General features: G+C 38.7%; 1 long non-coding RNA gene across 2 annotated transcripts in view; it reads left to right on the top strand.

Annotated features, from left to right (window-relative positions):
* LOC107309736 (uncharacterized) overlaps positions 1-22,174 on the top strand; it is a 99,208-nt gene that overhangs the window by 47,069 nt on the left and 29,965 nt on the right. For both annotated transcript variants that reach the window (XR_014943527.1, XR_014943528.1), the window contains one exon: positions 13,954-14,124. This is a non-coding gene — a long non-coding RNA (uncharacterized LOC107309736). The remainder of the gene's footprint in view (positions 1-13,953; positions 14,125-22,174) is intronic.

The raw sequence follows: 22,174 nt of genomic DNA, 5'->3' as shown, positions 1-22,174 counted from the left end.
TATCAAAAGCTGTGTTATTCCTTCAGTCAGGTCCATTGTACTACAGAACATACTGCTTAATTCATTTCCTCCACTGGGGGGAAGTGGCCTGTTGATTTTTTCAGATGTTCGTGCTATTCTCACGCATCAGGGCATGCGGTGAAAATTTCTGTTAAAATACTATTAGTATGCATGCGCTGCAAACACCTCTGCAAAACTCTCTTAGACTTTAAAGATAGACTGACACCAGTGAGCGCTCTGTTACTTGTTTCCATCAGAGCACAGCTCAGCGCCGGGTTCTTACCTCACTGTTTATTGCCATGATAAGCAGATTTGCCTTGCAAGGCACTGGAGAAATTTAAACTTTGAAACAGAGGCTGCTATGAGCCTCAGGCTGTTTGTGAGGCCCCTCGTTCCTTCCTGCACTGCACCATTGCTGAAGGAGCAGCACATCACTCCTTCTCTCCACAGAATAATGTTTTGCTCTGCAAGATGGGCAAGGTGATTCAGGGTCCTTGCTCTGGTTCTGACCCAGCTGCATGGTCTCAGTGACTTGTTTGCAGCCTACCTCAGCTGTGTTCAGCGGAGGGTCTGCTGGCTCTGTGAGGTGGAGCTCCTGTCCACTTGCCGCCATGGCTGGGAGCCAGAGAAAGGCAAGAAGACCCTCAGCACTGCCCTTCCACCTGTCCCCACTTCTGCTGCTTGTGTTTTAATTTCTAACAGGTAGTTCTATGCATGGAAGGGTGATGACATACCACAGGCAGCATCAATAGGGTCTGGAAGTGTATATTTGCCATCTGCAAATGGAAGGAAAAGAAAGAAGAATTACTGTATTGCTAGTGTCATTTGGAATTAGTGGGCTCATTAAAAGCTTTTATTCAAATAAATAAATAAATGGAATTGCCTAGAACTCAATGGTGCAGGATGTCTAATCAATAGGAATTCATTTTCAGAATTGCTGTCTGTTACACGAGCAAGGAACTGCAAAGAGATAAATCATGACAAACACTGCACACACAGACAGGATCCATTATATCACAGCAGGGGTCACACTGGAATCACTTCATTCATTTTTAAGGTTTGAAAGCCCAGGATGTGGAGGATTTTCAAACAGGCCCATCTGTGTGATATTTCTGGCCACAGATCTCTAGTTTCCCCACTGATGGTGGTAACTAAATCTCTGTGATGTACTCCATGCCACGGGATGGATTAGTTGCATTAGGAGTAATCTGGTGACTCTGCAAGTGTCTGTAGCTGGCTGAATGAATTGCAGGGCTGTGTTTAAGCAACTTTGCTTCTGAACATAACTGAAGCTTGAAAATAATTTTGAATACACATCTGTGCTTTGGTGCTTTAGCCTCTTCCCTGGGCTGTATTTACTGCCTAACTTCATATGCAAAAGGTGTAAAGCCAGAGTGGGGCCACTGTTTATCCATTTTCTTACAGTTTTCTAATGAAAACAGAAATGAAAAATGAAAACTCATAGCCACCCCCATGCAGGTTTTCTACTGCCTAATGCTCACTTAAATGGAATTTTCTGACATTAAATTCTATCTCATTTAAAGTTCTGGTTTTAATTCTGTCTGTGGATGATTGTGAGAAATTCAGTTTTATAGTCTGTAGACATTCCACCTGGAAAAAATTAGCTGTGGAAAATGATATTTCCATCTGCTAAAGAAGTGGAGGGAATGGAGGGGGCAGGGCAGGGAATAAATGATGGTCTATGTAGATTAAAGCCAACATTTTCAAAAACAGGAACTAATGTTAACCTTGTGTATTCGTACTCAGACAAATAAATATACGGTGTTTTGGGAAATTGTGCTAAGCCTCTACTAGCTCTTATTTATTTTTTATTCTGACCTCATCATTTCAGGCCATAGACAGCTGCCCAGACATGGATGAGAGAAAAGCTCATGCTCACCCTGTGACAATTTTGACCCATGTCACAGGGAGCAGGGTCTCTGTTTCTGTCTTCCTGCAGAGGAGTGATGGGCCTGTGGATCTATTCACAGAGAAAGGTTAAATACTCTGGTTTGCCATTATGTTGAACTTCTGTCTGATTACATTTCCTTTAACCATAGCCTCCACAGGAAAATTACAAACCCACAAATTTCTGCTCAGTGATATAATTGTATACATGAAAACATATTATTGGGATTGACAGTGAGTTTTGTAATCAACGTATGTAACTGATATTTAAAGACCAATGTAACAGCAAGTCTAGTTCAACCCAGACCACTTATCACAAAGTTATGTTCTACTAATCCCAGTCAAGGGCCTTGGTTATGCTTAAAATGTAAGTATCCTGGAAATTAATGAAATAATAAATAATAAAGTACCATGGAATTAATGAAATTTCACAGGTATACCTGGATCTACCTAAGCCTATCTCCAAGTTTTCCCATACAAATAGCTTTATGGAGGATAGCAAGGCAGTACCAATGAGTTAAGTTCTTGCTGGTGCGTGCACAGAGCATGATATAAACTGTGGTGTAACTTTGGAGTACATGGATTCATAAACCGTGTCTCTTCTGCAGTAAAATTTCTACTGAATTATCTGACTTCTCTGAGAAAGGAACTTAATGTCTAAACATACAGCAAATAATTTTGCTTTGTGTTGGTGTGGAGGGAGCGCAATTGCATTCCAGAAACACTCATTACATCAGATTAACAATGTGTAGATAGGCTGACATTAATGTCCCTACCTGTACCTGCCTATTCAGGAAAGCTTTTCTCCTTCTGGAAGGATGCTGAAAAATGCTCTCACATTGAAACTCTTTCTTATCTCTGACCCTTACAGATGTGGAAGCTATTGCACAAGAGGAAACTGTAACCCACGGAAGCTCTTTTCACAAAAATTCTGGCTTGAGAGGCAATGAATGCAGCCTAATTTATGAACCTGGGTGCTTAATAACTTTGTGCTATTAAGCCAAGTTAATTAGTTTTACACGGGCATCCACTGTACTTGCACGAAGCATATATGTAGGAATTTAGTGGTTTTGCTGCTTTTTGCTCTGAGATATATCTGTGTGCTATGATTTAACAGTTCCTCATTTCTGTCAAACACGAGATTTCACAAAAAAAAAAGAAATTCAACTTTTCCCAATCAGCTGAGAACCAATACTCCAGTGTGGAAGTTTCTGAACTCACAGCAATACTTTCCACAGACATACTTTAGGAAGGCCTGTGTTGAAGAAGGAACTGGTCAGCAAAATTGGAGTTGCTCTTCTGAAGAGATGGGGCTTCTCTAATGCCTTCCAAATAAGGGTATTATGGCTGAGTTTATGTACTTCCTTGCTTCAGAATTCTAAAAGGGGACATAAAAGAAACAAGATGAACAGGTGATCACAGATGTACACAACCATCAGGGGAAGATGTGTGCAGTCAAGGAGGAGGGAAGGGATGAAGAAGCAGAAAAAAGGAAGAAGAGGAAGAGAAAGGGAAGGAGAGAGACAGGAATTAATACAAGCTCTGAAGCTTGATTGGCTTTCAAGTGGGACATAAGGACACAAAAAGAACAGTATCTCCCCAGACCAAGTAACTGAAAAAGACCGTAGGAGCATAGAAACACAGAATATCCCAAGCTGTAAGGGATCTAAAAGTATCATAGAGTCCAACTCCTGCCTGCACACAGGACTATCCAAAATTCAAACACTGTATCTTAGAGCACTGTTCAAATGCTTCTCTAACTGTACCTGGTTTAGTGGCATAACTTCTACCTCAGACAGTCAATTGAAGGGTTCATCCCCCCACTGCTCAATAACCTTTTCCTACTGCCCAGGTTGATGATGCAGCTCCGTAACTGTTCCCTTGGGTCATAGCCCTGTCACTGGAGAGATCAGTGGTAGCCTTTCCTCTTATCATGTGGGGAAGCTTTGGCTGCCGTAAGGCCACCCCCCAGTCTCCTCTTCTTTAGTGTGAACAGCCCAAGAGACCTCAGCCACTCCTAGTACATCTTGCCTTCCAGAGGTTCATCACCATCTTTGTAGCCCTCCTTTGGATGCTTTCTAATAATTCCTTAATTCTCATACATTGTGGAACCTGTGTTCAGTTATTTTTAAACAAATACATTTGTATTTAAAAAGAGGGAAGAACATGTAATCATTTTAAAATGCTTTGTAGTTTTAAGCAGTGTCAAAGTTATAAACTAAAAGTATTGAGAGGGTATTTGAAAACTCACAAGTTCACAAGTTCATAGATGATTGGGGTTGTGCTGGAAAAACTCCTTCAGGCCCTTCTAACTTATTCTAGCCTATGATCCTATGACCCTGTGTTTAGATGACAATGGATACTATAGATACCTGATTTGAGAAAACATCCCTAAAACCTAATTTAGGAGAAATTCATTGTCTGCTTATTTTTCTTGCATTGCTTTACTTTTACAAGTCTTTAGTATCAGACACTGTAGAGGTGCACAGCTTTGGCATTTGCTAAGCTAACTCAGCTGCCAGACTTTTGTTAACAGTCAAATAATTGATTTACACAGAAGAGAAAAGCTCAACATCATCTGTCTTCTCTGACCCTCCAAACCTAAGCAAATAATCTACACAAAACCACCACAATTTTCTTTACAGACTTTTTTTTTTTTTCTTTTCTGCTAATAGTGTTCTGTTCTCTGAACAACAGGAACAACTTGCATTCCTGTCATTCACTAAAAGCTGGTTACTTCAATGGTCATGCCTCTGCCCGATGCCATTCTTTGAATTATAGTCATATCTGTGCTGCCCATTGGTGGGTAAAGATTGGCAGCAATGTCTGTTCTTCTGATCATTCTATGACCAGCTGGCTGGCCTGGTATCCATTCCATTCTCTAGGCGTTAGGTGTTAGGCCTCTTGGCATTTGATGGAAAGCCCACATCTACGGGCTCTCCCTGTCATTCACGAGAGCGCAGGAATGATTTGGCCCAATGCCATTCCCTTGATGGTGGGCAAGTTTCTGTGCCATGTCAGTCTCAGGGCAATGAGCTCGCCCTGGCACCACATGTATTCCTTTGCAGCAGACATGCCTGGGCCCCTTGTCATTCCCTAGAGAGTCTACCGCAATGGGCTTCTTACTGTCCTGTAGCTAACAAGCATGACTTCGCCCTATGACCCTCTCACAACAGTGAACGTGCCTTGACCCCACAACATTCTTCACCTGGTACCCATGTCTAGGCATTATGCTGCTGTCTGGTCAGTCCTTGTGCATGGATTGCCTGCTGTTGGTCACATGAGAAATGGGCATTGCTGTCATGCAATTGTGGCTTTTGCTGTGCTACTTCCACATCTTCTCCTTGTGAGCTGGCACCCCTGATGTTCACAGAACTGCCTCTCTCTTGTCCCACACCCAAACAGGCTGTCACCTGCCTTCCTGTTTTGGCTCCTCTCCTGTCCACATTTGCATGGTTCCATAAGGCCTAAGCTTGGCTAGTGGCGGTCCAGCTGCCAGTGCTCCCTTATTTATAGAGTCCAGGGATAAAGGCAGGGCAGTGGTGTCCACTGGGATGGTCATTACAGCAGTAGCCAGTGTTTGTGGTTTTCTATTGCAGCACCCAAAACTGTACACAGAACTCATTGCTGCTCCAGCATAGAGCAGAGTGGGACAGTCCCTTTCTTCTACTGACCAGCACCGCTCTGCCTGATGCACTCCAGGATCCAGTTGGCCCTTTTGACTGCCTGGGCATACTACTTGCCATCAACCTGAACTCCCATATTCCTCTCTGTTGAGCTGCTATTCAGCCTTTCATTCCCCGGTCTGTATGTATATACAGAATTACCCCCATCTCTAGGCAAAATCTGTCACCTGCTATTAAACTTTGTGCGGTTAGACTCTAGTTTGTCCAAATGTCTCCGCAAAGTGTCTGTGCTCAAAAGAATTGGTAGCTCCTCCAGATCTTTTGTGTAAGTCCTCTCTTTAAAATGTATGCCAGGGTGAAGAGATAACAGCAGATAAGCTGTTATTTTACTAATATTTTTGTGTGTGTGTGTGTCCTTCCTCATTTTGGAGCTGTGTAATATCTTTATTATTATGATTGGCATTGGTTTTGGCATAGTTTTTCTTGTAAGGCATGCCATAGAATAGTGATGGCTTAAAGATTTTGCACTATCAGATCATCAGAACACTGCCCTGAGCCTTGTAGCAGATGCCAAACAAGCTGTCCCACAGATAAAATGTGTTACACAGTAATGTCATTGATCAAACCCTGTAGTGTAATCAAAGCAACAGGAGGCAATAGATTCAAATACTGCACTGATTAAATCACTGCAGATGGATAGAATAAGTAAACCAAACCAAAGCAAAACCACTGTCTATATTTTTGCTATAGCCCTGGACAAAAAGATCTCTGCAACTTAACAAAGTATAAATAGCCATGTGAACTTTGCAGCTCAATAATACTTATTATTATGAATTATTATTATCATTATTATGAATTTGCTGGAGTGCTGTAAATGCAAATTAACTATGTTTTGAGCAGGAATGAGCACTAACCTATGAACACAGAGAAGTCAAAAGATATTAAGAGACCACATTGTTGATTTTTAGAAGAAAACAGGATATTTTTGATGTAAAGAGAAGGAATTAATTTATTTGAGAGCTAGCAGTGCACAAAACAGCCAGTTAGGTAAAATGAAGTGGAAGAGGACCTTGACATGCTAAGCAAACCTCAACCTATAAAGCTTTCTGAGAACAACTCTTTGTTGTTTTAGAAGCAGCAGGGAAATTTTATTTATTTATTTTTACTATAATAATGGCTGGACACTCATTGTAGCGGAGTCATTATGACATTGCTACAGTATCCAGCAATAATATAGTCACTCATTTTACTGGATTCTGAAATTATTCTCAAATATTTCAGAGCACTTGTAATTAGGTCACAATGATGAAAACACTTCCTCATATGATGGTTTATTATGGCTGGCATAAAATCAAATATTTAGTTATCTGTCTTCCATTATATACTGAAACATATGATATTTATGATGTAATGAAATATTCAGACTCAATGCTGAGATGCTTCTATCTTAGCCTCAGAATTCAGGGAGCTCCTGAAAATGTACTCTGCATACACAAAATGTATATTTCATAAAAAAAGATGCATTCTGAAATATTAATATCATTTCCCTGAACTCTCTACATTGTATTCTGCAGGATATGACATGTTTAAATGCAGTCATTACATTGTGATCTTTACCAGCTCTCACCAAAATGCACTGTGTCACTCAGCTTACTCACACAATCCATGGTCTGTCATTATGATTTCAGACATCTGGATATTCTACATCTTTGCCAGTTGCTCAGACGCATGTGCTGATCTTCAACAAAAAGGTCTGAAATGCAAGGTTCACCATGTGCCTATTTCTGAAAGCTACTTGTCCCACCATACATGTATATATCTTGCCAGAAGTGGATTTTGTTCTAACAAAAATCTTTACTGTTTATTTGATGAGATTTTCCTTTTTCACAGAAAAAAAAAAAACAAAAAAAGCAAAAAAACACATTGTTTTAGTGTACAATGAAAACATATCAAACCAAGATAAAATGGCTTTTAGCCACCACAGTATGGCTACAGGACAATAATATTCCTTGTAATTTATGCATGAAAATACCTAGTTATCTTGCTTAATGAAAAGAGAAGTGGCTCTTTTATATTTAAAAACACCATTCTTTGAAGTTCTTGTTTAGCGAGTAAAGAGATAAAATCATTATAAAATTAAGACATTTATTATGGGAGAAATAAATATAAGGCACGAACTGTAGAATTCTATCATATAATATCTGAATATAAACATTTCATTTGAATGCTTCTTTGGCAATGAATTAAATCTCCATGAGTTGATGCCACAATAGGTTTTTAATGAGTGTGGGTTTTTTTCAAGAAAGTTTAATTTTGTGTTTTGTTTTCTGCAATTGTTGTCATAGAATCATCAAATCATTAAGAATCATGTAGTCCAATTGTCAACCAGGCAATGCCACCATGCCCACTAAACCATGTTGCTAAGTGCCACATGTACACATCTCTTGAGCACCTCCTGGGACAGTGACTCCATCTCTCCTGTGGGGAGCCTGTTCCAGTGCTTGACCTCTCTTTTAGAGGATAAATTTTTCCAAATATTCAACCCAGATCTCCCCTGGCACAACTTGAGGCTGTTACCTCTTGTTTTGTCACTAATCTATTACACAGCTAATACAGAAGGTGTTATTAAATCACTTTGATAAAAGGTTTTACCCCCTTTTCAAAACAATTTAAACACTTTTTGAACAATACTAAAATGTAGTCCCTTCAGTTTCTTCTCATTTCATTAGTTCAGTCATAGACAATCACAGTTTTTTCTTGTGTTTTCTGATTCTGTTTCAAACAGTGTTTGACAATATCTTTCACTGGAAGATACAAAGGAAGAAGTGGAATGACAACTGACCATTAGCTATTACCACTCAATTGCACATAAGCATCATTAAACAACAAAGAAAGCCAGCTATATTATGTATTTTCTTGCCCCTGTATTACTCATATATTGAACTATTTGACTGAGACATTTCATCACTGAGTACACAGTAGCTTGCAGAATACAGTGCACCAACTCTGTGGTGGCTATATAAATATTTCAACATGTTCTGTTGCTTTTTATGTGAAGCATACACTTTCATTAGGTAATGTACATTTTTGCAATGTACAGTGAATTGCTTTTGCCTTATGATTTTTCCACTATCAGTACATAGATTTTATGATATATATACATTTCAATATATAGTGTTAGAGCTTGCTAAATATTGAGATTCTCATGGAAACAACATGTTTTTTATAATGACTACATATGTCTGTAGGATCTTAAACTATGCACCTGCAATACTTGCTGAGACAAGGTACCAAGGTCAAGCATACTACTAATTACATGCCCTGAAGTTATGCCTTAGTAAAACAGAGTAAATCTTGATCAGGTGAATGTTTTTTTTTATAAATTCTCAAAGACTCCAAACATGTTTATGTAACTACTGTCTTTGAAAATACAAAGCATGCTGGTGACATCCATCAAAACTTAGACTTGGTCATCTGTTAAAGAAATCCTGCTCATGTGGAGTCTCACCAAGGCCACACTTTTCATCTTACTCTTTTTAATAGGCCAGTATAAAACTAAAAGATTCTTCCCTCTGGGAATTTGCAGACTCACTGTATATCTACTTAGCTGTGCTATTTAAAAGGCCTGCAAAATGGCATCATGCTTGCATGACACCATTTTAAAACAGGACTGTCCTTATATCCAGCACTCATACAGGTGGACATAGCACATGCACACAGCATTGCTGGACTGGAGCAGGGGTTTTCACAGCTCACCATGGGGACATTTTCCTTCCTAAAAAATATGTTTCTCAGTGCATGCAAGAAACTGATTGCACCTGCTGCAAGAAAAAATGCTTTTCATTGATACCCAGAGCCTGAAGTAAGAGAGAGTCAGGAGAAAGGAAGTTCTTTGCCTTGGTTGAGTAGGTTCTGGTTGGAGATCATATGAGGTGCCTAGACCAGGATTTATATGACCAGGATTCTGTTCTGATCCTAATACCATCCACAAGCTCTAGCAAAGAACGTCCAAAAGATAGCACAATATATGTTAATTCACAGCTCTATGCTACTTTCTTCTTTTCAAGATTTTATTAAACATGCACTCCTGGTTTAATTTAAGTACATGCGTTTATCGTCAGGGTCTCAGTTACCAAAGATGAACAGTCCATAGAACTGCTGAATGCCATAATTTTCTTCTCTGATTCAAACCCAAGAACAAACTTGCTCATTTAATGTGGCTTTATGACAGTGTATATGCACTCACTTAAAGCTCCCATTTGGACACTGTACCAGTAGGATAAAAGATATGACCCTGTGGAGTTTTGGGAAGGAGAACTAATTCAGGTTGCACTACCTTTCCTCCTAGCTCACTTTGAAACCTTTGCCCCCTTAGAGAGATTCATATCTTTCTCTTATTTCTCAGTCTCAAGCTAATGCCCTTCCCTCTGATGTGAAAAAGGTACCTTGCAGCTGTGACCCCTTGTCAGCTTTATGTGACTAGCCATATCTTTTCTGTGAGAAGCTATCTGCCTTTATTGCAGGACATTTTCCACTTGTATGTGGTCAGTGCTAAGGGCCAAAATCTAAAAAGCTATGTTCAAACCTGTGATGGATTTTCTGTTCTTAGTTCAGTGAGGTGGTACCAAAGATAAAGATCTAAACTCAAATCTTCTACTGGAATTCACTGAATTCACATCAACTCTGTTATGTTTCATTGGAGAATGAAGGAGTAAACAGCAGTGTTCTGCCTCTCACTGGAGTAAATCACTCTTTCAGGATTTATGCATGTGTCCTTACAAAACAGGAATCATTGTTGCTGGGATCCTTATGTGGCACATATTTCTGTATTATGCTCAGTGGTAAATGGCCTAGAAATTTAGTAGACATTTAATATTTTATTACTTTTTTTAAGATGAGCTATTTTTAAGTACTTCTGACTAATATTAATATCCTCAGTAGAGGACAAAGTAGTAAGCTTCGGACCTAAGTCATTCTCTGTGGATTTGACTATGCATTTTTGCTTTGTTAAAAATCCATGCACTTTTTCTTACTGGAGGTTATATTAACATTACACAGAGAAAGTCAATTAATTTAACAAATTATCAATTTGTGGAGTTTCTTGAACATGCAGTAAAATGCACACAAAGCAGCTCTTTGTGATCCCACAGCTGGCCTGTCCTCAGTACACAGATTCATTAATCATGTGCTCTGTGTGTTATTGTCTGAGTTGCACTGTCATTTGAGACAGGGAAAACACTGGGAAAGAAATGTCACTTGTGCTTTACACACCAGTAAAGATTACAAATAAGCAGAGGTTTTTAAAAGATCACATCAGTACTGCAAAGGTTTCGCTTTATTCTTAACATTTCTGTGGTTCAACCAATAGAAATTTCTTTCACATTGGTTCATATATTTCTAGTCCAAAATTGTGCACACCTGGTGCATCATATTCAGTTCATGCAAAACAAAAACAAAAACAAAAGAAAACCATCCTGAAATCTCATATAATAACAATCCCAAGAACAGATAGACAGAATTCTGCTCCTAGAGTTGGGTTATGTGCCTAGGAAATCTAAAAAATACCACTATAGTGCCTGTGATTCTGTTATAGTGAGGCTATACAACATGATCTATACCCTTGGTGCAATATTGGTGTGGGCATTGGACCTGTTGTAAGCTTATCCCTAAATGGGGACAGAAATGTAGCCAGGCCAGAAGTACTACTTTATACAGTTTTTTTTATGTATCTGTATTTGAATGGCCACTACTGTCTAGCTAGGCCCCCATTTTCTTATGTTACATAAATGTATAAACAGCTGGCTATGTGCAGAAATACAGTGTAAGCTATACTTTCAAAGAGCCTTAGTATTTTGATAGGAAGTGTGAGGAACCTGTTGGCCTAATCCAGGGATATCAGTTTCTTCAGGCAAGGTCCTTCTCTGCATCACCAAGCAAGATGTCAGCACTTACTTAAACAAGGGGGAGACAGTGCCTTAAAATGCTTCCCTTCAACTACATCCCTAGCACTCATCAGTCACTTGACCTGAGTTCTTTGAAATGGACTGCTGTCTAATATATCCTGTCATAAATTCTTCATAGAGTTTTTCTCAGTTGTCATTCACATATTTTTTCATATGTTCCTTGATATCTTTTGCTCAATTATCTATAACCACAAACATAGGAAGGGTCATTTTTTCATCTATAGGAAGGTGAGAAGCTGGTTGAAGCTTGAAGTTTGAAAATTCAGAGATCTGGAAAGCAAAATACAGTAAAGCGTGTATTTGCTCAACATAGTTATTTAAATTCAAAAATTACAAGTTGAGTCAGACAAAATTCAGTTTACAAGGTTTAACATTTGAGCACTGAACAAAAAGCATGTCTTTCATACAGTTAGAGATGTACTGTGTGTGTAGAGGTAAAATAGTTGTTTATACAAAATGTTTTGTTTGATCTTGTATAGAATTTTAAAAGACTCCAGAAACTGAAATTTTGGATTCAGAAGCATGGGGCAAACTGTTACAGAAATAGAACTTAAAAATGAAAAACAAAAACAAAGGCCCACATCAGTTCTTTTTCAGGTCAGACGTTAGCAAAAAACCCTATCTGAAAGAGTAGTCAGGCACTGGAATGGGCTGCCATGGGATGTGGTTGAGTCACTGACCCTGGAGTTGCTCAATAAATGTTTAGATGTTGTACTGAGGGACATGGTTTAGAGGAAAATATTGGTAGTAGGTGGATGATTGGACTGGATGATCTTGGAGGTTTTTTCCAACCTTGATGATTCGGTGATTCTATGATTCTAAGTAAATGGGTTTCCATTAAGTGTAATGTCTCTGAGCTAAATCCTACAGTGAAGAAACTGTTAGGCATTGCTTTGCAATTTTCTAGTTGCTCCCAGACTGTTTTTCACTTTCCTTCATAGTCAAGTTAACCGCTTTCAATAGGCCAACCCTGCAATGAAAAGTAATAGTAACTTCCTTGGACATTTTCTTTGAGTAATATGTTTGCTTTCAAAGAACATTTTGCAGGCAAGAGGAACTGGAGAGTAATGACAAGAAGAAAAACAAGAGAGAAAAAAGCACATTGAGCTTAGCTTAGACTACAGGAACAGACCTGGGTCAGTTTGCTCACTGGTTTCTTTTAGAGTTTTAAACAATTATATTCATTATCTTCCAACTGCTTGAAATAATATTCCATGGCCACAGATTACACATGAAGAGATTTGAGAGAAGTCAGCTGGCGAACACATTTCTTCTTGGGAAAACCCCAACATACATCAAAATAAAAAATGCAGTCATAATTCTAGTGTTGAAAGCCTCCTCAGTTTTCATTGCATAATTGTTGTTTTTTTTAAAAAAATCAGATTTTAAAAGAGTCCCTGCCAAAAATGAAGTTTTATGGTAAAATAATGGGTTTTAAATTAGGCACAGAAAGCCTTCAGCATAACTGAGAATTTTAATGCTCACTATCACCTGTATTTCTATTGTCTCAGACATCTGTAATATCTTTGGAAAGCTGTCATTACTATAAGGTTTTTACTACTTTGTCTACTGGATCTAGCTTTGTGATGTAATATTCTGACTTAAAAATACTGGAGAATGTTTGGTATATATACAGCATTTCCGCATAGATAAACACATTATCTCTAATGACACACTTGACATGCATAAATATACATACACGCATATATGTAATGGAGGGTATCATTAACTAGTGGACCTATTTGATTCAATTACACCCCTGAATTTAATTACAGTCTTCTGTAGACAGATCTGAATATGACTCAATCATCCCAACTCAAAAACAAGAAATATTTTTGTTAATACAGAAAATGCAGTACAAAATATATTGAGATATACCACAAAGCTATTAAGTACTGAATAAGTAAGATATGAAACACAGGGCATCTAGAGGCTTCAGACTGCTGCTGGATGGTAATTTTGTTTATTTCTACACTAAATGAATCATACTTGAGGCATAAATACATGCGTTGTTCTTGAAATCAAGATGTATATAGTTCCAAAGAGCTTTTTGAATTATAGCAAGGCTGGGAATGTGAGCCTCATGGCTCAAGCACAACTCTAATAAGAGAGATAATAGTGAGTGATTAGTAGCCATGTTTTCTTAGAGTTCGTTTGGCTGGGCTGGACTGTTTTCAGTATAGCTGTTGTGCTTCTCTGCTTAAGCTCTCGGTCTTCTCCCCATACCTATTGTGTTACTTCAGGCACTGTAAAATGGAGCAAGCTCAGGCCTACAGCCCCTTTTGTTCCTGTCTTCATAATTCCACACCAAGTCTTAAAATATGCAGTCAGGTTTTAGCCCTTGCAACTTGCTTGGGGTTTGTTCCATTTGAATTGGCTCTGTTTAGAGGCAATTAAAACTCTCGTAGTTTTTAATATAAATAAAATGTGACTTCTTTGTGTGTGTGTGTGTACAGGAGCCTTTTGGTCTTCCCTGGGGAACTGAAGACAGAGGAGATCTGGGCACGTCCTCTGAGTAAACCACAGCTGAAGAGGTTTTCAAACTGTTCATGCTTCAGAACACTGGAAGACTCCAGTAGGAATAACTATAAACCTACTCATTACAGTCTGCAGATCTCCTAGTGTGGGTGAGTGAATAAGCATCTGAAAACAACTGTGCTTTATTCTTTTTCTTACACATCTGCCATGATTTACTTATGCCTTGGCAGACTGAGTGTTGTGCCTCAGTAAATCAGCTGCAGTCACTTTAGTCTCCCCCCAGAGGGTTCAGATTGAGGTATGTGCAGGTTGGGATGATTCATGGAAATTCTTAAAACCCCCTTAAGCATCTTTTTGTGACTTGATAAATGCACTGATGTGCCAGGTAGAAAACCCTGTATTAGTCAGAACTGTGCTGATGGATTTTACACTAAACGAGCACTCCAGATCAGCATAAGGTTCCCCACCATTGTACTCCAGAGGCTTTGCGCACATGCATGCACACAGAAGGGTCCTTGCCTATCCCGCAAGTCAGGAGTTTCAAAAAAGAAACAGAAGAGAAACAGGACAAATATACAGGATGTGAAGGGGGAGGCTGTTCCACAGTCTGTGGTAAAAACCCTAATTTAGCATTTAAAATGTACATCTAGGAAAAACTGGAGAGCAGAACCCATATATGGTTCTGGATGACAGTAAACTGAGTATGCCCTGGCAAGCCAGAAGGGCTAAAAAGAGCAGGTGCCAGATTTTGCATAGAGATAGGGGAGATTCTGTATATACATACAGACTGGAGAATGAAAGGCTGAAGAGCAGCTCAACAGAAAGGAATATGGGAATTCAGGTTGATGGCAAGTCCGTGAACATCAGGGGTGCCAGCTCACAAGGAGAAAATGTGGAAGTAGCACAGCAAAAGCCACAGTAGCATGACAGCAATACCCATTTCTCATGTGACCAACAGCAGGCAATCCATGCACAAGGACTAACCAGACAGCAGCATAATGCCTAGGCATGGGTACCAGATGAAGAATGTTGTGGGATCAAGGCACATTCACTGTTGTGAGAGGGTCATAGGGCCAAGTCATGACTGTCAGCTACAGGACAGTAAGAAGTCCACGGAGTTAGATTCTCTAGAGAATGACAAGGGGCCCAGGCATGTCTGCTGCAAAGGAATACATGTGGTGCCAGGGCAAGCTCATTGCCCCGAGACTGACATGGCACAGAAACTTGCCCAGCATCAAGGGAATGGTATTGGGCCAAATCATTCCTGAGCTCTAGTGAATGACAGGGAGAGCCCGTAGATGTGAGCTTTCCACCAAATGCCAAGAGTCTTAGGCAGGCCAAACACTTACAGAATAGAGTGGATACCAGGCCAGCCAGCTGGTCATAGAACAATGAGAGACATAGACATAGCTATCATTCAGGAAATGCAAGAAGCATAGACATGGTCACCATTCTTCACCATCTGATATAGCACAGGTGTAGCAACAACTCAGAAAAACTCATAGAACATATGTATATTCACTGTAGAGACCAGTATTCAATGAATGGCAGGGAAACAAGCCTTTTCTGTCTTTTGAAGAGAAGCAGGAGGCCAAGTTGTACTTGGTATTAAAAGAAAATTTTCTGTAAAGAAAACTGTTGTGTTTTTATGCAGGCTATCCTCTCAAGTTTGGAGAGGGAGAGCGGTCAGAAGAGGTTGAGCTTTTCTCTTCTATGTAAATCAACAATTTGATGGTTAACCAGATGGTTAACAATTTGGCAGGTAAATTAGCAAATGACAAAACTGCGCCCTCCTATAGTATCTGATATCAGAGAATGACAAAGACTTGTGGGTCTTTTTGTGGAGATGCAGCTATGAAAGAAAAAGAAGTAAACAATGAATTTCTCCTAAATTGTTTCATTGGTGTTTCTTCAAGCAATGTATCAATACCTACCTCAGGCTAAAACACAATCATCTATGAACTTGTGGGTTTCCAAAGCAGCTTCCCAAGTCTTTCAGTTTATATCTTTACAAAAGGTATTAACTCCAAAGCATTTTAAATGATTGCATTACTTTTCCCTCCTTTTTAGATGCAAGTGCGTTTGTTTTAAACATACTGAACACAGGTTCCACTATGTATAAGGATTATTAAATCTAATATCAGAGGGTGTTCAAACTGGGGTTACAGAGCAGGTAAGGATCCCTAGAGTGCAATACATATGAGGAACAGCTGAGGTCTCTTGGTTTGTTCAGCCCAGATAAGAGGAGACTGAGGAGAGGTACCACAGTAGCCTACAGCTGCCTCACAGGAAGAGTACAGGGGCAGCACTGATCTCTTCTCCATGGTGAAAGCAATGTGATCTGAGGGAAAGGCATGGAGCTGTATTGGGGAAGGGTCAGACTGACTTTTAGGAAAGGGTTTTTCACAAAACGGATATCAGGCTCTGCAATGGTCTCCCTGGAGCAGTGGTCATGTAGCTTAGCTTGTTAGAGTTCACGAAGTATTTGGACAGTGCTCTCTGATAGAGCATTTTAATTTTATGTGGCCCTGTGTGGAGTCAGGAGTTGGACTCAGTGATATTTTTGGGTCCCTTCCAGCGAGGGATATTCTTATCATTTCATGATTCTGGGATACTAATGCAATGTATACCCAGGCACAGTTTCTTTTCAGGAAAAAAAATCAAGTTAGCAAAGAAAAAGAAGAAAAAAATGGGAACTAACGGTATTGATTTGCTAAAGATTGGCATTACTTAGAGTCTGAACAAGGATAACAGAACCACAGGACATGTCTGTATGTAAGGAGCAGCTATTCACAGTCCTTCTTGAGATGTATAGATTTAATGGCAGCTGTATCTTATTCTAAAGCTGGCTTATGCTATGAGATACAGTATGTACAGTAAAAATAGCACTCTCCACGCAGCAGGCTTCTATTATAGGATTAACCAATTGTGCTCACATTGTAAAAACCTGCTAGCAACTACTGAAAGCAAATCTCATCAAAGCAGCAAGGCAATGAAAGAAACTCACAAACGAAAGGCTAACGACCTAAAAATAAAATCCCAACCTGAATATATATCAGAAAATATTGCCTCAAAAAGCTATGGCAGAAAACTGCAAGTTGTTCGGTTAATCCTAGATAACAAAATTTGTGTTTCTTGTTCCCATATGTTCTTTGCTTCTGCATCTGGTAATGCCTATAAGATTGTAAAATGGTAAGAGGACAGGTTGCATATAAAATGTATTTATTTACAAATTCCCTTTATAAGTGATTCTTCAGGTAAAACAGAAGAGGAATGGATGATTCTGACTGAAGTGGAAAGGTTATCTTAACATTATACAGTCTTCTGCCAGTTCCTGCAGTGACTGAAGCTTTATTCGACCCATTTAGAATAAATAACTGAAAGAAATTGATGTTGTTCACTTCCAGAGTGAGCAGAATTTTGTTCACTTCATGTCTATGTCACTCACTTAATTACACTTCAATAAGAACAAAAAAATCTGAACACTGTTTTCAGATCAAATGGCCTCTTGCTATGTCCTGTTTTAGCACAGAGTACCAGGCAGATAGTCAGTTCAGTATGAAAGGAGAAATTCAACAATTTCTAGCTGACTTTTCCCTAAAATATTCTTTCATACCCTTTCTTATTTCTAAGATTGTGACATAAAATCATCAGCATACACTCTGTAAGATTGGATTTAATGTATTTCTAGAGCCTCTTATTAACCTTTCAGAAAATCTGACATTTCCTGATTTACCAGACAACTAAGTCTTATTTGATCATGGTAGACAGTGTCTTCTCAAATCACTTGCTTGTGTTAATAATCACTCCTTTCTTCTCCCATCAACCAGAGCAGACTGCAGCCTCTGCTTCCTTGACTGAGAGGAATTACCCTCTCAGCTGCTTGTGCACAGCACAGAAGCAGAACTTGAGAAATTACGTTAGTCTGCTTCATGGTCAAAACCTCCTGAAGGTAGACTCAAACTCAGGTATAGGTGGAGTGAGTAGTAGGTAATTTTTTATTAAGGTACTGACAGAAATTTAGCCTTCCAGGATGTGTATCAGCCTAAGTAAAAGCCAGTGTTATTCTTGAGTTTCCATTCCTGCTGAGCCAGCACCTGTTTGCACTTTTCCCTCATTCTGGGCAAGAAAAATATCTCATTTAGTGTATAATAAAATGTCACTTTATTTCCACTGTAAGCCAAATACGCTGACATCACTGGGTGTGTGCCTGGTTTATGGCTGAAGGATTTAGCCTGTTGTATTTACACAATTATTAGTTCCTCACCCCTCCCTCATTTCTCTTCCCAAGCAGGTCAAAACAACAAATCCCTCAAGTCACCTTTTAAGTTATTATTTGTGAGAGTGTCACATGCTCATAGGTCTATTTGATTTTTGAAAGATATCAGAAAGCAGGCCATTCTGCACTACTAAGACATTAATTTCTTTTGTAAAATTAGAAAGCACCTTTATATATATATATATATATATATATATATATATATATATATACACACACACACATATATATGTATATATATGTATATGTATATGTATATATATGTATTTGACCAACTTTTTCTGTAACTATGCAAATAAAACATTTGCAACAAACCAGATATCACAAAAAATCTTCAGAGAGTATCTTCATAAAGCAATGTACCACTTGACAAAAAGTCCTAGAAAAAAAAGGATGGTCTTTTGTGGTTGATTTTGTGTTTCCTTCCCACAATCTACGATGTCTTTCAGAAATATAAATGCTAATTATTTTTTTTCCCACAAGACATCCCATCAGGAATTCAAATACCACAAAAAACTGATATAAAATAATATCCCTTTATACTTGCTTGGAGGCCACACATGGCTTTTTATGCAACTCATATGTTGGTTATTGGAAGGATGAAACGTCTCATTCTATCCCTCATGACAGTTGTAACTAAAAGAGTGTGTTCTGCCTTATATGTATATACCCAGGCATATCTCTATATATCAATATAGATACATACTGCTGTATAGCTATATCTATTGGTATTGACATCTATTTATATCAACATGGTAATCACTATCACAACTAGCCATTTTGCATGGATGAGCTGATCAAGGCACTTTTTATTTTGTGATGTAACAGCTGTGCATGTCCCTCTGGAACATGGCTTGTCTTTTTGACACTGTCATCACTGCAGAAACACATCACTTACTTACCTCACTGTGAAAACACCCACTGTTTGGTCCCAGGAAGCATTCAGTGATGGCTCATAACATCAAAAGTGGATTTTGGTAGTATGGCAGTAGAGGCTGAATCTTCCCACCAGTATTTCAATACATTTTGTTTCCATGCAACAGATGGCAGCAGAGGGGCAGTCTGACTAAATGGCTTCTGACATGGTAGTACAGATGAAACAAAGCTGTGTCATTGAATTCTTTCATGCAGAAATAGTTGTATCCACTGACATTCACTAATGGTTGCTGGATGTTTATGAAGGCCACACAGTGAGTATGAGCACAGTGAGGTAGTGTGTGGTGTGTTTCAACAGCGGTATCTGTGACAGTGTTTCACCTCCACTGATACAGATTTTTATGAGCATGACGTGAAGGCGCTTGTTCATTGCTGAGGAAAAATCATAACTAGAGGTGGTGACTGTTGAAAAAGAGTGCTTTGCAGCTGTGAATTTGTTCTATCAAATAGCAGTATTGTGCTCTTTGTATCTGTTGTCATTTCCATGGAAATAAATGAAAAGCATTACTTTCAGAGCAACCTATGTGAATTGATACTAAGAGGTATCAATACCTACTAAGTTTATGCCAATTATTAACATTGGATATTAGTATCTATTGGTAGGTATTGATGCTATTGACAAGAGTTAACAGTAAGTGATGATGCCCTATGATACCTACTGATTTCAATACTTTTTTGATAATGGTTGGCACCAATATTTGTCAATACTGATACCAATTACAAGGAATTTATACCTATCAATAACTTAAAATCAATACTGCCATGACTGACACAGATATCTACAGGCATTAATACCAATAAATTTCAAAACGTAGTGTTAGGTATCAAAGCTTTTCAACATCAGTACATATCAATGTCAGCAGGCACGGATACCTACTATTATCAATACCCAACAGCACTGACTAATTCCAGTAGGCATTGATATCTACCAGTGTTGTAAACGATCAATAGGCATCAATATGGTGGGAAACAAGGTCAATCAAAGAACCGAGCTGAGTATTTACACAAAGAATTATTGAGCAACAACCCCTGAGATAGAGGAACATCTTGATACAAAGTAACTGTGGAATGAGGAGATGGTAAAGCAACTCCCCAAGTGCTCCTTGACTACCTGCCTCCTGCAAGATAGAACTTTGAGGGTGCAAGATAGCACTTTGGGGGTGGGTAGGGATGTGTGCATGTGGGGTTGCGTAATGGGTGTATGGGATGTGCTTGTGCGGAGATCAGGTTGATACATAAGGATTGTGATTTAGCAGTAAATCTGAGAGCCAACTCCATGGCATTCATGTCTGTGTCTCTCTCCCCAGACAGAGTCAGCCTGGACTGGGTCCGGCATGGAGTCATTTGTTGGCATTGACACAATACCCATCTATTTTGATATCTATGAATAGGCATCAATATCATAAACTATTTATACCTATCAGAACCCACCAAAATTAATATCTGTCAGTAGACATCTACACCTATCATGGACACCTATTTTAACCCATCAGGAGGCACCGATATTTGTCACAATCAAAATACCTAGTGATACTGACACCTATCTCTAATAGGCATCAGTAGGTGTCTAATACGTATCATTTTCAATATCAGTTTTGATATCAGTAAGGATTGATGCCTACTGAATAGACAGCATTTGATATCAATAGCAATCAATAGTCAAATCAGTACCTATTGATTTTCACTTCAGTTAGTAATGATATTGATAGATATCAATAGGTATCCCTATTCCCATCAATAAGTGTTTTTAGGGATCCATATTAAACAGTTTCAGTACTGATTTCAAAATCTACAGGCATCAGTATCTGTCATTATCAACACCTTAAAATGATGTTAACCTATGGAATTTTGGTGTTTGTTTAGTTTGAAGAGAAAACGGTTTCCAGGAGGCATCATTGTTGTCTTCTGGTACTTGAACAGAGCCTACAATAAGGAGGAGGACTGTATTTTTACAGTCTGATAGTGATAGGATGGAGGGAAATCTCTTTAAACTAAAAGAGGAGAGATTTAGGTTAGATGTTAGGAAGATATTTTTTTACTCAAAGGGTAGTGAGGCATTGGAGTATATTGCCCAGGGAGGTTGTGGATGCTTCATCTCTTAATGCATTCAAAGCCAGCTTGGATGGGATCCTGAGCAGCACATCTGGTGGCTGGCAACTCTGCTCATAGCAAGCAGGTTGGAAGTGGATGATCTTTAAGGACACCTCCAACCTAAGCCATTCTATGATTCTATGATTTTAATAATCAATACCACAAAGTATACATACCTGTAAAAATACTTTAATTAATGGCAGTGGAGTTGCTCCTCATAGCATTGTAAAAACACCATGTTTGCAGTTAAAGTAGGCACTGTGATTGTCATGACACTAAGAAACTGAATGAAGGATTTCCACCTAGGGACCACAGGAGAAACAGAAATAAGAATATTATTTCTGAGACACAGCTACCTAAGAGTGTAGGTATCAAGAATTATTTGAGAAGCAGACATAGTAACATTGCAAAACACGGATGCATTTCTATTCAGTAGACCACTCTGAGCATTAACTTGAGTCACAAGCACATGGTAATGCTAAAGGTTTATGTACAACATTTAAGAACACATGTGTTATGGCATGCTGTATGGTCCTCATTTTCACACCCCCTCACTATTTCAGATGAAGAACATTGAAATAACACTGAAACAAGCAATTTACATCAAGATGCTGTGGTGTTGTTTCTTAATATAACAGAATCACACACACAGACACACACACACAAATCCATGTACAATTTCCTAGCTGATGTTTTGAACAGAAAGGAATAACTTGCTGCAGTAATATCTACTGAAACAAACTAATATCATCTTGGGCCTGCATAAGCAGACTGGGAAATTTTCTTAAATTTATAAAATAGAAAATATGCTTGTATTTATCCTATACTGACTCTTACATTCAATCAGTTCATCTGAAATAGAGAAACACACCATGTTAAAAACTGTTTCTGAG

This window comes from Coturnix japonica, chromosome 2, assembly GCF_054131305.1.
Source record: "Coturnix japonica strain WE chromosome 2, WE-NBRP24, whole genome shotgun sequence".
Classification (NCBI taxonomy): Eukaryota; Metazoa; Chordata; class Aves; order Galliformes; family Phasianidae; genus Coturnix; species Coturnix japonica.
Note: the sequence above shows the minus strand (reverse complement) of the source record. Positions and strands in the feature narration are given on the sequence as shown.